Below are 15,266 nucleotides of genomic sequence, written 5' to 3' on the forward strand. Positions count from 1 at the left end.
CCTTATGTGTCAAGGACTTAGTTCAGGTTTTCTAAGCACAGGGATTATTGTAGGGGTGACTGCTGAAGGAGGGTTTTCTGGAGAAAATTTGAGGTAAGCAGAGATGTGGATTCAGTTGAAGTCTATTTCAGCATGCCCCCTAAAGGGAGCTCTGGAAAATCAATGCACATAGAACTGTCCTACCCTGGGGCAAGGGTATCCCAGCATCTGTCACTTGTTGGTCTTGGACCACCCCTGGGACAGCATTTTTTCAACTTTCTGGAGAAATGTCCATCTCTAATCTGTCAGCATCCCATATTCCCAACAGCTGTGAGTGATGTATGTGCTGACTTAGGAAAGAAGAGTTGAGTGAGACCCATGCAGTTGACTCCACCGTGTCTTCTAACATTCCCACGAAGGATTGGAGGACCTTGAGAGGATCATCATAGTCACTAAGCATGAAGGCACCCCATCCCCCTTGTCCAATCTGGGAAATCTAGCCAGTTGTCCCATTAGAACAGCTCTTCCAGGGCAACTTCAGTCTCTACTGTCGATGTATTTGTTAAATCCAGACTGTGGCAAAAACCATGCTATGCTTTGAGGATGTGAAAATAAGTCAGACAATCTTGCAGTGATGAACACCCTATTCCCAGCACTTTATGGACCGCTTTAACAAAGATTTTATATAGCAGTCGAAGTCCCAGAGTCTATTGTAGACACAAAATCATTCGTCAGGACGGCGTAGTAAATCTTCCAGCCACCAGATGTTTCCAGAGCCCTGCCTAGGATGTCTGCCTCTATCACCTTCCCAATCTGAGTATTCTGGGTGATCTGACTTCTCTGTCAAGGCTGGTTCTGTTGAAGTCAAAACAAGTAGTCATGATAGCTGCTTATATTTAGAGTCCCATAAGGCATGTTACAGACTTAAGATGATAAACAGTTTTCATCAACTGTGGAAACCATTATATAATGAAGTTTCGGGGCACCTGGGTGGCTCAGTGGGTTAAAGCCTCTGCCTTCGGCTCAGGTCGTGATCCCAGGGTCCTGGGATCGGGCTCCGCATCGGGCTCTCTGCTCTGCGGGGAGCCTGCTTCTTCCTCTCTCTCTCTCTGCCTGCCTCTCTGCCTACTTGTGATCTCTGTCTGTCAAATAAATAAATAAAATCTTAAAAAAATAAAATTGTTAAAAGGAAGTTTCTCAAAATATGGTCCATGTCAAATACCTGAGGGTACTTTTTTAAAACAGACTTTTGGGACTTACTCTAGAATTACATAGATCTATAGGGCCGAGGAATTGATTTTTGGCTCTCCTGAAGTTACAGGCTCTGAAGTGTGAGACTCAAGTAATTCCTACCTCTCTTCATTGTGATGGATTAGGAGACAGCCTTTGGCTCCATAGTAACACTGTTAGTAGTAGGTACTAGGGTCAAAACCCACGCCCTTAACCTTTAGGGAAGGCTTTTCAACCTCACACCTTTGACATTTTTAGACCAGATAATTTTTTACTGAAGGCACTCATCTGTTCATTGTGGGATGTTTGGCATCAACTCACCAGATGCCAGTAATGTCCCTCCAAGTTGTGATGGCCAAAATTACCTCCAGCCATTGCCAAATGCTTTCTGGGGAGCACAGTTGCCATCCCTACCATGGTTGAGAACCACTTCTTCTATTTCATAAGCAGTAATTACGTCATGAGTTTTCCTATCAGATGGAATTGTGTTTGAATCTTGACTTCACAACTTATGTTTTCAGATCTTAAGTGCCTTAAGTCAAAATCCTAACAAGCATATGAAATAGGTAGTGGGAACTCAAAGTCATAGTTTCAAGGGATAAGGTTGTACCTTCCATCATATTCAGATTCCTCCTCCCCACAGACCTTATCAAAGGAACATACCACCACTATGCTTCTTCAGGAAGACACTAGTGACTTTCCATACCAAGACTGCTTCAAGACAACTCCTCTTAGTCCCACTCCCCACTTTAGGCTTTACTGTCCATAGGACCCTCAAATATTGACATAGCATGGGCAGTATTAAAATTTCCTCTAAAATGGGAACAGAGTAAGGCAGACATGGTCAGTGCAACCTTTATCCCTCAGCATTGATGGTTGTACTGTGTTTCAGTCAGCTCTCAGTGGCTGCATCTCTGCTATTTCCAGAATGCTGGATATGGGGACTGACCACCAACCAGAAGCAGTCCTCAACCAAGGATGGCTGAGAGTGGAAGTAAAAGCCTCAGCTCTGTTGTTGCTCAGCGGGGAAATCCGGAGGGACACGCGCGTGCTACACCATTCTGAGATGAAGCTCCATCCACTGTGGTAGCTAGCTTAATACATTCACTACGGACTGACTGCATTCACTCTATCACTTCTCCATTCCCCTGCCTGGTACTCACTGCACCTCCCAAATAAACCACTTGTAGCACATCTTCGTCTTAGTCTGCATCTGTGGGGAGCCAAGTCTTGAAAAAGTTAGCATTTGTAAAGTATCTGGTTCAACGTCTTTCAGCTCACAGCAGTAGTCAAGTCAACCTCTCATGGGAGAAAGGTTATTGAACCAAGATGCTTTAAATCACTCTATTAACCTTGCTCCAAACTCAACCATAGGGCAAGAATCAGCAGCAGAGGGAAGAAACTATGTGCTTTGAACCCTTGGCATTACAAGTACTCCTAACTATACATCAGTGTCTGTTCTTAGCGAGGAGGTAGTATATTAGGAAAGGCAGTTGAGCCTTGACAGTGTTGCTGTTTCTCCATCCCACAGAATTGGAGCGTGCCCAGGAAGCCTCTGGAAGCTTTCCACCATCCACTGCCATTGCACAGCCTAGAAAAACATGACACTCTCCCCAAAAATCAATATCCATGGATTTTGTTAAATCTTCAACTGTTTTCTATTTTATCAGCCTAAACACAGAAAAGTCTTTTCAACAGATGGATTGCATCAGATTCTGTAAACATTGTAATTGTTTGGCAGGATTACTGCTTACGCTGAAAAATGTAATTTGCAAGGATACACACAGACGACACATATTCCCCCAATACACACAGTGACACAGTTTGCTGTAAGTGAGACCCCATCGTATTCCTTTTGTATGGTGCTAACAGATCAAACCTAGAATTAAACAGCGGTTATCTCCAACACCAGACTGCTGTTTCTGCCATTTTGCTGTTTCATGGGAGCTTGAGCTATGAAATAAAGCTCATCTTCCATGCTTTTCTTCCCAGCATGTTCAGAGACCCTGGAGGGCAGCCAAGTGGTACAGCATTACAATGAAATAAGCCCTTTTAATTAGGTGTGGGCAGAGCAGGTCTCTTACTTTACAACAAGATAAGCATCCTGTAGCCATTGCTCCAGGACATTGACAAAGACACAGCTCTTGTTTACAAAGAGTTCTTCTCCTACGATTGTTCTGGGAGGGAATCCGAGGGCTTGGGGAAGGAACCGTCTTAACTTACATAATTTCATCAACCTCCTATTTTTATGGAGTATTTTATTGCTAAAAATCAAGGAGGGAAGAAATTGCAAGTAAACTGATCTCCGGCATGCCTCCAGGCACATAAACCCAGGTCTACGGAAAGTTCAAGGATGAAGAAAGAGCCGTACACTCAAGACTTCATCAGGACAATTGTGGGTTTATCATGTTGACATCTGAAGGCTTCCTCTTGTGCCAGGCACTGGGTGAAGAAGGTCATTCCTTAGGTGGAGACATAAACAATATTTAAGTGAGAATTAAAGCTTGGGGCTTTCATAACTTGTTCAAGGTGATCACCATCATACCAGGATTCAAACTTGGTTTTGCCTAAGTTCCAGGCTCTGAACTTGTGCTGAGACAGGTTGTTCACACCTCAAACCTAATTTTTTATAAGTCTCCTAGGAGATCCTTGCTGTTTTTAAAACTTATGGAGCCCAGTAGGAAGAAACTGGCTTTTTTTTCTTTCATGAATACTCAAAATTGAGCAAGCTCCTAAATGATGGGGGATTGGGAGAAAACAAAACAAAACAAACAAACAAAAAACAGGTTGGTTAACAATGAAGTCATCTTAAAATATTTAAGTTCTCTCCTCTCCTAAATTTGAAAGGGTTCACAGCCAAACTTTGTGGCAGAAATGGTTTTTGGTTCATCCAAAGACAGAGGTGCAGGCATGACACACAATATTGCTTTGGTAGATTCTGATTACAGAAAAGCAGCCCAATTCTTAGGTTCAAAGTCAGAAGAATACACTGAAAAGATAGAAAAGCACAAAGAAATTCAATCCAGAGTAATCACTGCTCACTTAAGACATTTTACTGAGTTGTAATGTACACAGAAAAGCACAGAAATTGTCATAGGTCATTTAAAACAACATAAAAAAAAATCTTTGTGGAACAGCATTGTAGGGGCCTACTTAGCTGGAGCGACTCCATCTCGGTTAAACAGCATTTTGCTGTTTACGCAGTAAAACTTAAACTTACCCTGCCTCCCTGCCCCCAGAGGAACTTACTTAAAAGCAAGTCTGGGAAACCAGTAAAATATGGCGGACCAGTCCCTGATAACAGAGCCCAAATACAAGGATGAGTCAGGCCAGGTGGAGACGATCTCATTGGCCAGGCTTAACCACATGGCCTTTGCTCTATAAAAGCTAGTCTGTGAAGCTGGGGGTTGTCTCTCTCTCCGTAAGAGACAGCCCTGGCCGGTCAGTTTGATTCTCGGTGCTGGCGTGAAATAAAGCTTTGCTTGACCTTCGCTTTGTATCAGTCTTGCTCCTTTGATCATGGACCCCATCAAGCATCCTCCACCTAGTTCAAGAGAGCTTATTAGCAGTCTAAAAGATCTCCTCAGGTCTCCTTAGATCACTAGTCTCTATTCCCCACCCACTAACCAACGATCTTGATGTATAAAGTATTGTTGAGCCCTGACCAAGTTTAAATTTCGCATAGAGATATTTTTGCTCAACAATTAATTCACATTGAGCAAGTGGCTAGGGTTCAGTGATTTTCACTGTCGTGTATTATTCCAGTAGGTTACCAGATTCAACAAACATTTAAAATACCTAGTTTGATCTGAATTTCAAATATACAACTTTTTGGTATGTCCCGTGTACTATTTGTGGTGTTTACACTTAGAAATATTGTTTACCTAAAAGCTTAAATGGGCATCCTGTATATTTTGTCTGGAAATCCTCATTTTAGGACATACAAAATTTATCTACTACTTTACTTTTGGATTGTTTCAGCTTTTGGCTATTGCATTTCTGCCACTGAGTGCACTCTTCACTAAGATTGTAAAGCAAACTATTTCTTCCATTTTCAACATGTGACTACATACTTGTGATAAAAATCAAATATAGTGACAGCATTCTGCGTATTCTAAATATTAAATATTTTATGGGGTGTGAAGTATTCCTTTGGGTGATAGCAATTAAGTTGTTGTAAAATTACAGTAACTTTGTTGTCTATTTAGATATTCAATTCATGGTTCTAGAGGACTGTGGTAGAGTTGAAGGAACACAAGGTAAGTAAACAAAAATGAAAATGTAGTTGCAGAGAAAGCAAATAGAAGCATTTGACTTGCTTCAGGCTTTTTTTCTGGAGAGCATAAGCTAACACATTGTTGGAGGAATTATCCCAAGGAAGGAAGAATGGAGACAAAGAAGTGGAGGAAAAAGGAAGAAAAGCAGGTGGGGGATTACTGAGCTGGCATGGCTTCAAGAAAACTTTATAGCAGGTTGCTTAATCATGGGAGGGTCCTGAGGGAGGGATAGGGGTCCACGGAGTCTGACAGAAGCACTGGGGAAAAATACAAGTGATTTTTTTTTTTTAGTGTTTTTTTCAGTCCAGTTAACATGTAGCATATTATTAGTTTCAGGGGTAGAATTTAGTGATTCATTAGTTGCATATAACACCCAGTGTTCATCACAACAAATTCCCTCCTTAATGCCCATCACCCAGTTACCCCATCTCCCATGCCATCTCCCCTCCAGCAAATGTGTTTCCTGTAGTTTAGGGTCGCTTATGGTTTGCCTCCCTGTTTTTATCTTATTTTGCTTTCCCTTCCCCTATGTTCATTTTGTTTCTTAAATTCCACATGAGTGAAATCATATGGTATTTGTCTTTGACTTATTTCTCTTAGCCTAATACACTCTAGTTCCATCCATAGCCTTATAAATGTCAAGATTCCATTTTTTGATAGCTGAGTAATATTCCATTTTTTTTTCTACACCACATCTTTAATTCATTCATCAGTCAATGGGTACCTGGGCTCTTTCCACATTTTGCCTCTTGTGGACATTGCTGCTATAAACATTGGGGTGTGTGTGCTCCTTCAAATCACTTTGTATCCTTTGGATAAATACCTAATAGTGCGATTGCCACGTTATAGGCTAGTTTTATTTTTAACTTTGAGGAAACTCCATAGTGTTTTCTAGAATGGCTGCACTAATTTGCATTCCCATCAACCGTGTAGGAGGGGGTCCCCTTTCCCTGCATCTTTGCCAACTTCTCTTTCCTGACTTGTTAATTTTGGTCATTCTAACCGGTGTGAATGGGTAGATCATTGTAGAAGTGATTCATCTTTAAGTGTGCCTGTGGGGTGGTAACTCTCATACTTCCAAGTCTTGATATCTATCCTCCCTGTTAAGACACTGGGGAAGGGACACTGGAGGTTCAGTCAGTTAAGCAGCTGCCTTCAGCTCAGGTAATGATCCTGGGGTTTTGGGTTCCAGCCTGACATCAGACCCCCTGCTCAGTGGAGATCCCACTTCTCCTCCTCCCTTTGCTGCATGCCAATTCTGTTAAAAAAAAAAAAAAAAGATCCTGAGAAAGTCACAGGCTGTGTGGTCACCATCTAGTCAGACCTACAAGATTGATAAAGACAAGCTGCCAGAACGACACAGCAAACATGTGTCCACAACCTAAATTATACATTTTTGTCTATATACCATTAATTCAAAACTTTTAATGCACTTTGACTTTTGGAACTCTACTTTGTCTCTGAATACTTCATGTAAGTTATCAAAAGGCATTTCATATTTTAGCTTCAGTTAAAATTTAGGTATAGTGCGATACACTTGAAATACACAGGCCCTCAATTTTTCACCTGCTTGTAACTCAGACTTCATTTGTATTTCCTTTGTGGTTAATGATTTTGAGAGTCTTCATGTGCTCACTGACTATTGCCATAGCTTTGTCAAGTTTCTATTACAATGTTTTGCTGAGTTTTTATTTGAGTCTTGAGTTTGAGAATTCTTTCTTCTGGACATTTGTCCTTTGTCAGGACTTTTTTTTTTTTTTTTAATGTCAGACATGCAATTTCTCCTAGTTTATACCATACTTTGTTTTCTTAAAATTATCATCAAAAGATACAATTTTGATATATTGTGGGTTTTTTTAAAAATAGTATTCCATTCTGTTGTCCTATTTAAAAGTAAACTACCCTCAAGTGCCTATATCCAAAAACAAAAACAGTATAGTCTTAAGTTCTTCTAGGAGCTTTATAGTTTTAGTTAAGTTTAGTTGTATAAATCCATCTGAACTTCTGCAAACTATGAGACAGGAGTGGAAGTTCATTTTTTCCTAAGTGGATGGCTAGCAATTCTAGCACCATTTGTCAAAGAGATTTTCTACTGTAGCGCCTTTGTCTAAAATCAAGTAATAATTAGGTGTGACTTTATATCTGGAATCTTAATTTTCATTGACTTCTTTGTTGATCCTTACTCCAGCATTACATTATCTTGATTACAGAACTTTGTAATAAGCATTGAACTCTGGGTCCTCCAAGTTTGTCCCTTTTCAAGATAGCATTGGATAGTTTAAGTCCTTCACATCTTTATACAAATTTTAGAATAGTCTTAATATCTACAAAAAAACCCTTGTGGGATTGTGACTAGGATTTCACAGGATCTATAGGCTGGGGAAGAATTGAAAGCTTCAGAACACTGAGTCAGTTAATGAACTCAGTATAGATCTCATTTATGTCTTTCAAAATTTCTCAGGAGAACACTTGCAGAACATCAGGACCTCTGAAAATCTACTCCTCTACAAAAGTAAGAATGCTAGCAAAAAAAACCTCTCAAGAAGTTGGTTTTTTGACAACTCTGACAATTAGTCAAAGGCTTGCAATAATTTGTGGACGTTATTAAAAAACAGAATTTGGTAATAGCAGCAAACCTAGTAATATTTTAACTTGTCTTATTCCAGTGCCCCTCTCCCCAGATCATGGTAGCCCTAAAAAGCAATAGCCTCACAATTATGATAGTTACAAAAAATAGAAGCCTAGCACTGGAGTATCAAAAAGGGCTTGGTGCTGCCCTCAAAGCTTGAACTTCCAGAGAACAAGCTTTGTCTGGCCTGTCTCGCAATTCCCTGGAAGTCTTCAGAGACCTTGTCTTTATTTGACTGGACAGAATGCAATCTTTGCAAACTGCCTTTTCCCAGGGGGAGTTGGCCAAGTAATTATCCCCAGCAATCTTTCAAAATCACATGGACTGAGGTGGCAATAACGGTTGGTGTAAACAAAAAGCTGACCAACAAATATAAAAGGAAAAAGCTAGGAAATGACAGATCCATCAGGGGATTGGAAAAGCTCCAGCATATTCCTGGGAATCTAGAAGGCCACACACATATAGAATGGTGCATGTTCCCAGAGTCGAGGCTTGCTCAGCAAGGACCTGAGAGTGTCCGAGAATCTCTTGCTCATACAGCATCTCAAGGTTAGGCAAAGGGAAGTGTGAAAGCAATGGTGAAGCTGTCAACTTCCTGCCAGAGCTTGAAGACATGCCTCAAAGCACACACGTAGCCCCTCAGCACAGGATAGGGGGCCTGTCAGTTTAGGGCATTTAAGGAAATCTGTTCCATCATTAGTTAACCACAAAGCTACCGACACAAGACTTCAACAGCCACATATTTTAAAGTGATAGTTCTTCAGGTACTCCAGAAAAAAAAAAAAATAGTTGAACTTAAACTTGAATCTTGGACTGAACCCTCACATTCTCTCTCAGGCCATGTGGGATAGAGGCCAGGAATCTGTGTCATCTTGATGGACCAGGATTTTGACTACCTCCTCAATAGGACAAACTCTGCACCTCAGGAATACCAATAAGCTTATGGAAAGTATTTTTCCAAATGGAACTGTAAGTCTCCATTAGTGTTTCTTAACCTATGGAATGGGGCAAAAGAGCTGGGATAGAAGAGGGGCCTAATGAGAAGGAAGAGTCTGCTCCTATCTGCCATGAGTAAATGGAGATACCAGAAGATTCATGCTGAGATTAGTAGCAAAAAGGCAGAGGATAAAGAGGGGTCTTCGGCCCCAGATTTACATTGCAGTCTGGTAGGGAAAAATGTGAGAAATGGTAGGAATTACCAAAGAAGAACAAATACTTTCCTGTACGAGCCACACTGTGCACTTGCTCCTTACAAGGCAATTAAAGGGGGTCCTGAGACAGTACTTCAGTGAGAACAAAGTGCCTCTTATAAGCATTGGTTTTCAGCATCGGGGACCTCTGTGTTCCAGCTCTGTTTTGCCCTCCAAGTTTATCATCATTTCATACTATATTTCTGAAACAGTTGAAACTTGGATGTTGTAAAATTTTTTTAGCCTTTATTAGAAATGGCCATTTAAGGTTTTATTTCTTAGTATGTGGCATAGCGAAAGTCATTGTTAATTAATCTTGAATTTTTAGTGCAGAAATTTATGTAGACACTTTTGAGATTAAGGGGTTTACTTTATCTTAGGACATAAATAGGCACACATACGAACACTGGGTATGGTACATACACAATGAATCTTGGAACACTGAAAAAATTTTTTAAAGATTTTATTTATTTATTTGACAGAGAGAGATCACAGTGAGAGAGGCAGGCAGAGATAGAGGGGGAGCTGGCTCCCCACTGAGCAGAGAGCCCGATGCGGGGCTCGATCCCATCATGACCTGAGCCAAAGGCAGAGGCTTAACCCACTGAGCCACCCAGGTGCCCCAAGAACACTGAAAAAAAATTTTTTTAAATTTTTAAAAAGAACATGACACACCTGTTGCAGGTTAGTTTCTCAAGAAAACAGGCTGAGATGCACATTTACATGTAGAAAGGTTATTGGGGAGTGAGTGCTCTGTGGAACAATGCCCTTGGGGAGGGGAAGGAAGCAGGGCTGAGCCAAGGGGGAAGTTGAGCTATGATATAGTCACAACAAGGCCCTTAGCCAATCCTACAGAGAACTCTGGCATGGGGACAAATGTACCAGGACTTCTGTTCCACTTCAGGATGATTCTGAAAGGCCATCCCCAATCCAAAGAGTAACTGAACACAGGCCAGCTCTGGCAGTAAGTGTGATCTTGGGCTGGCAGCTCTCTTCAGCCAGGTCAAGATGAAGGAAGATTCAGCTGAACACTATTAGCTGCCAGCATTTCCAGAAGCTGAGGGAATAAGGAGTGCTTAATCCTGAAGTGTGTGTAGGGACAAGGAGGGGGGCGGTGGGTCCCGTTGCACTAGAGCCTTCTCTGGTGTTCAGTCCATGTACTACACTTGCGTGAACTTGCCTCCTGAGTTCTGGAAGAAGTTCTTACTGGGCTTATTTCTCTAGGGGCAACAGAAGAGTTGGAATCAACTATAGCCCCTACAACTATAGCCAGTCTCAAGGCCCTAAGCGGTATTTATTATTACCCTCCCATTAGAGGATTTCCCTTGCCCTTGTCTAGCTCCTCTGCTGACCTTGTTATCTGCCCTACTATATAGGGTAATAGTGCAGGCCAACACACTGAAGGCAGAAAGACATGACAGATGTCAGCCTCTGGTCACATGCCCTCCCCAGGTCAGGGTTGCTATATCTGTTTTACTATCAATATAAGAGAAAATCCATAGGAGCCCAAGTGGCCAACTGAGTTCCACACATACTGTGCTTCCACTTTGTAACAGAGCAGCCCTACCACCTCCTAAATCATCAGGTCCAGGATGGTAACCTCTTGTCTGCTAATCTCTTTGCATGAGGGCATGGAAGTGACTAGGTGCTAGCCATAGCTTGAACTCTCATGGGGCTCTTGCTGTATCCCTTAATGGAAACATTACCTAATAACCAGGCTTGGCAAAACTGAAAAGCTCAAAGTTGCAAGAACTAGAATTACACATGACCAAATTTGGTCATCAGAAGTGATAAAGATGGGGCCATTTTTGCTTTTACCTATTGGTTCCTGAGCCCAGGTATTCTACCTGTTGGTGATAAAGCACCATGTAATGGTTGATTTTGTCTGTACCATCACAGAGCATATAGTCCCTCCAGGATGATCTCTAAGCTGGGATCGCAGCTCTACTTTTAGCAGGCTGTCCTATCACTTCACACCTGGTGCTCTGGGTGTTCCCATATATTATATGGCCAGTAGATCCCATGGTCGTGTGCTTATTGCTGTCCTATTTTGCTGAAAGTGGCTCTCCTGGTTCATGTGACATAATATTCTCTACCACTGGATCAGTCACCTTCTTGGCCTTAGGGATAGTAGTACTGGCCAAGGCCCTTCCGGCAGGAAAGGCAAACCTATGCCAGGATTAGGTCTATTCTTGTCAAGATGAATTGCCAGATGACAGGCTGGTCTCCAGAGACAGTGCCACATTCTGAGATTCGAGATTTTTGTTGCTGGCATTTTATGTATTTGGCAGCAGGAATAACTAGTCCAGCTTTGGTGAATGGGAGTCAATCCTTTGGGGACACATGGATAGTGATGAATCTCTGTAACCATGAATCTCTGTAACCATGACTACTTCACTCATGCACTTACTGGGAAGCATGGAGATCACTATTAACAGAATGGTCCTGTCAGTTGACATAGACCATTCTACCTTCTAGGGTCTACTCCAGGGTAAAAGTTTCTGGGGGTCTTAACACAAAGGTCCTCCTGTGTTATGTCCATTCCCACGTGTGCACACCACGGACCTCCACAGACCTCCTCACCCTCATCTTTCAACATATTTGCTTCCAGCTTCCCCATTAGCTACCCAGGTCATTTGCCACAACTCATGATTATATATTTAACTCTTAAGTTACATCTTTTTCCAAAGTGTGGATCTATGTATACCCCTCAAAGCTCCACTCACTTAGAAGGGTTTTTCTTCTCTCCAGTAGCTGAGTTGAGCAGTCCTTTGTAGCCACATATGGAATGACCCATATGGAATAACCCATCTGGGTCCAAATGCCATCTTTTTACTTCTGTTAGCTGATAACAAGAAACCCCCTGACTCTAGGCGTGAGCGTAGGGAGAATTATCCATGAAACATTTGTGAATGACAGGATATGCTGGGCCACAAAATTATAGCTTACTTGTTTTTGATCCTGGGTGTATAGCTTCTATTTTATGATGGGTTACTGCTGACCTGATTTAGGACTTCAGTTCAACAGACCTCTGCTCAGAATAGACTGTTCTGGCCACACTGTCCTTTGGGGTCCCGGGATAAGATACTATTTGGTCTAATAGCATACTCTGCTCTTTTTCCGAAGCTATAAAGACAGAAGGCATGGTCTTGTTTTAACACCAGAGGTCTAGGTTATTGTTAGAATGTGTTATTGGTTCTACATGTTTCTCTTCCATCACAGGTATCTTTAATACCTTAGGATATGCCAGGTCATATGGCCCAAGTAGCAGGGCCCTTCCCAACTCTGGGCACCACTCAAAGCTGGCAGTCTTTTGTGTAATCTGGTATATAAGTCAAAATGTCACTCCCAAGGGTAGCATATGGTGCCTCTAGAACCCGACAAGGCTTATCGGCCATGGATTGTGCTTCTTTCTTCATGGTAAGGGGTATCTTTTGAGGTCATGTTCTGGTGTGTCCCACTAGACTAAGAACTTCACTAAAATGACAGGTCCTTGAATCTTCATTGGTTAACTTTTACCCTCTGGTATGCCTCCAATGTATATACCACTTCTTGTTTTCTGGGCCAATTAGGGCATCAGTATAGCAAATCAGTATGGTATTCTGGAAGGTACCAGTTCCTTTAGATTTTGAGAGAGAGAATGAATATAGCTTCAGGAAAACAAACATGTATAACCTTGTCCCAGGGCTGTGTACCTAAGGCTGTATTACCCAGTTATAAAGCAAAATACTTCATCTACTGAATTGAATTTACAGTAATCTTTTCTCCAGGAACTTTCTTCTGGAACTTGGCTTTTGAAGGGTTCACACTGATGGTTTGAGGAAACCATGGTAAAATGATGCTAATTTTTCTTTCAATGTATGTTTAATTTTTAAAGTTGAATTTAGATAACATATACTATATTATTAGTTTCTGGGGTAGAATTTAGTGACCCATCAGTTGCATCTAGTTCTCTATTATATCAAGTGCCCTCCTTCATACCCATCACCCAATTATCCCTTCCATCCACTCGCCTCCCTTCCTGAAAGCCTCCATTTATTTCCTAGAGTTAATCATCTCTTCTGGTTTGCTTCCCTGTGTATTTTCATCTTATTTTTTGAAATGATGTTCTTATTTTTAGATGGTAGCATTTAAGTTTTCCATTTGTTTCAAAGACATATTTAATACAGATCCTGACCAAAAGAATATTTCTAAATCTCACCCTCTAATGGCCATATTCATAATGATAGTTCTTATTCTACCAGCTAAGAAAACTGTGATGGGATTCAGCCAATGACCAAGCATTTTCATTCCACTTACGCAGTCAGGTACTAGAAAATTGACTATTGAGTAGATCTGTGGATCCTGAGCTTGTGTCAGAACTGAATGATCTGGCCCAATGTGTAACCTAACAGATGATTCTTCTTTGAATCTCCAGATAGCAATGTTGTCTTAGAATCTGTGCTTAGTAGTCACGAAAAGTTAGGGGAGAAATACCCAGTGTTGGTGATCCCAGTTATTACATTTAGGTCCCTTTGGTGAAATAAGAAATTACCACTAAGAATAATTGCCATGGTGTTCTAGGATCTTTCTTCCTGGGAAATTCAGGTTCTATTAGACCTTGGTTTCCAGGTCTAGAAACTTGGCAAAAGGTCAGAACTCTTATCACAGCTATTTTTATCCTCATCATTCATGCTTGATTCCTTCTGTTTTCATAGATCAAGCTTTACTATTACTGCCTGTCCAGGCATCTTGCCCCTAGGGACACCTTGATCTGATAACAATTCTCCATTATGTCCTCCCTATTGATCTGTCTCATTGTAATAATTGTCCCTACCTTTGGGTGATGGTTAAGCACTGCTGCTAGTTTACATGGTCTCTGGATTGTATCATCCACACTGCCTTTGAGAAGTCTAGATTTGTAATGTCATTTTGTTTTTACCCCTGGACTACAGAGAACACCCACCAGTGAGTTTCTCAATTATGCTAGTTACTCCTCAATGGTACACTGCTTATTATTTAGTAAACAGAGTGACTACTGGGCCTTTCTGTGGGATAGTCATCTGGTGGGTTTTTCCATCCTGATAGTAGGGGATGTTGGACTTTTTAAATACTTTATGTCAGGACTAAGAACTTTAGTTACAGCAAGGAGGTTTTTCTGTTGATATGTTTAAAAATCAAGATCCTGGGATTGTGGGGAAGCAAGATCAAGAGGTTGCCTGAATTCAAGCTGTTGCTTGATTGTGGGGACAGCAAGATCAAGAGGTAGCCTGGATTCAAGCTGTTGCCAGCCATTGAATTGAGATAATCACCTGTCAACTGCACTATTAAATTGGATAAGCTAACATTTATAGAATATTCTAGAAAAAAAGGATGCAATTTTAATTCAGTTCCCTTGGACTTGTGAATTCTTAGATAAAGTCTGACATCCATGGCTAGTCATAGACAATGATCAACAGTGGCTAAGTGGTATTATGTTATGTCTTGATTCTAAGATCTGGTACTTCTAGTCTTTGACTGGAATTAGTTACTGTGTTATTTCATTCCCTTAGTTTTGTTTCCTTTGCCTTTGGAGACATATATTGAAAGAAGTTGCTGTGGGTGATATCGAAGAGCTTACTGCCTATGTTCTCCTCTAGGATTCTGATGGATTCCTGTCTCACATTGAGGTTTTTTTTTTTTAATTTTTTATTTCTTTTCAGCATAATAGTATTCATTGTTTTTGCAACACACCCAGTACACCATGCAATCTGTGCCCTCCCTAATACCCACCACCTGGCTCCCCCAACGTCCCCCCACCCTTCAAAACCCTCAGATTGTTTTTCAGAGTCCATAGTCTCTCATTGTTCACCTCCCCTTCCAATTTCCCTCAACTCCCTTCTAACTCCCCATGTCCTCCATGCTATTTGTTATGCTCCACAAATAAGTGAAACCATATGATAATTGACTCTCTCTGCTTGACTGATTTCACTCAGCATAATC

The sequence above is a fragment of the Enhydra lutris genome, unplaced genomic scaffold, assembly GCF_002288905.1.
Source record: "Enhydra lutris kenyoni isolate GAN:26980312 unplaced genomic scaffold, ASM228890v2 scaffoldscaffold9, whole genome shotgun sequence".
NCBI lineage: Eukaryota > Metazoa > Chordata > Mammalia > Carnivora > Mustelidae > Enhydra > Enhydra lutris.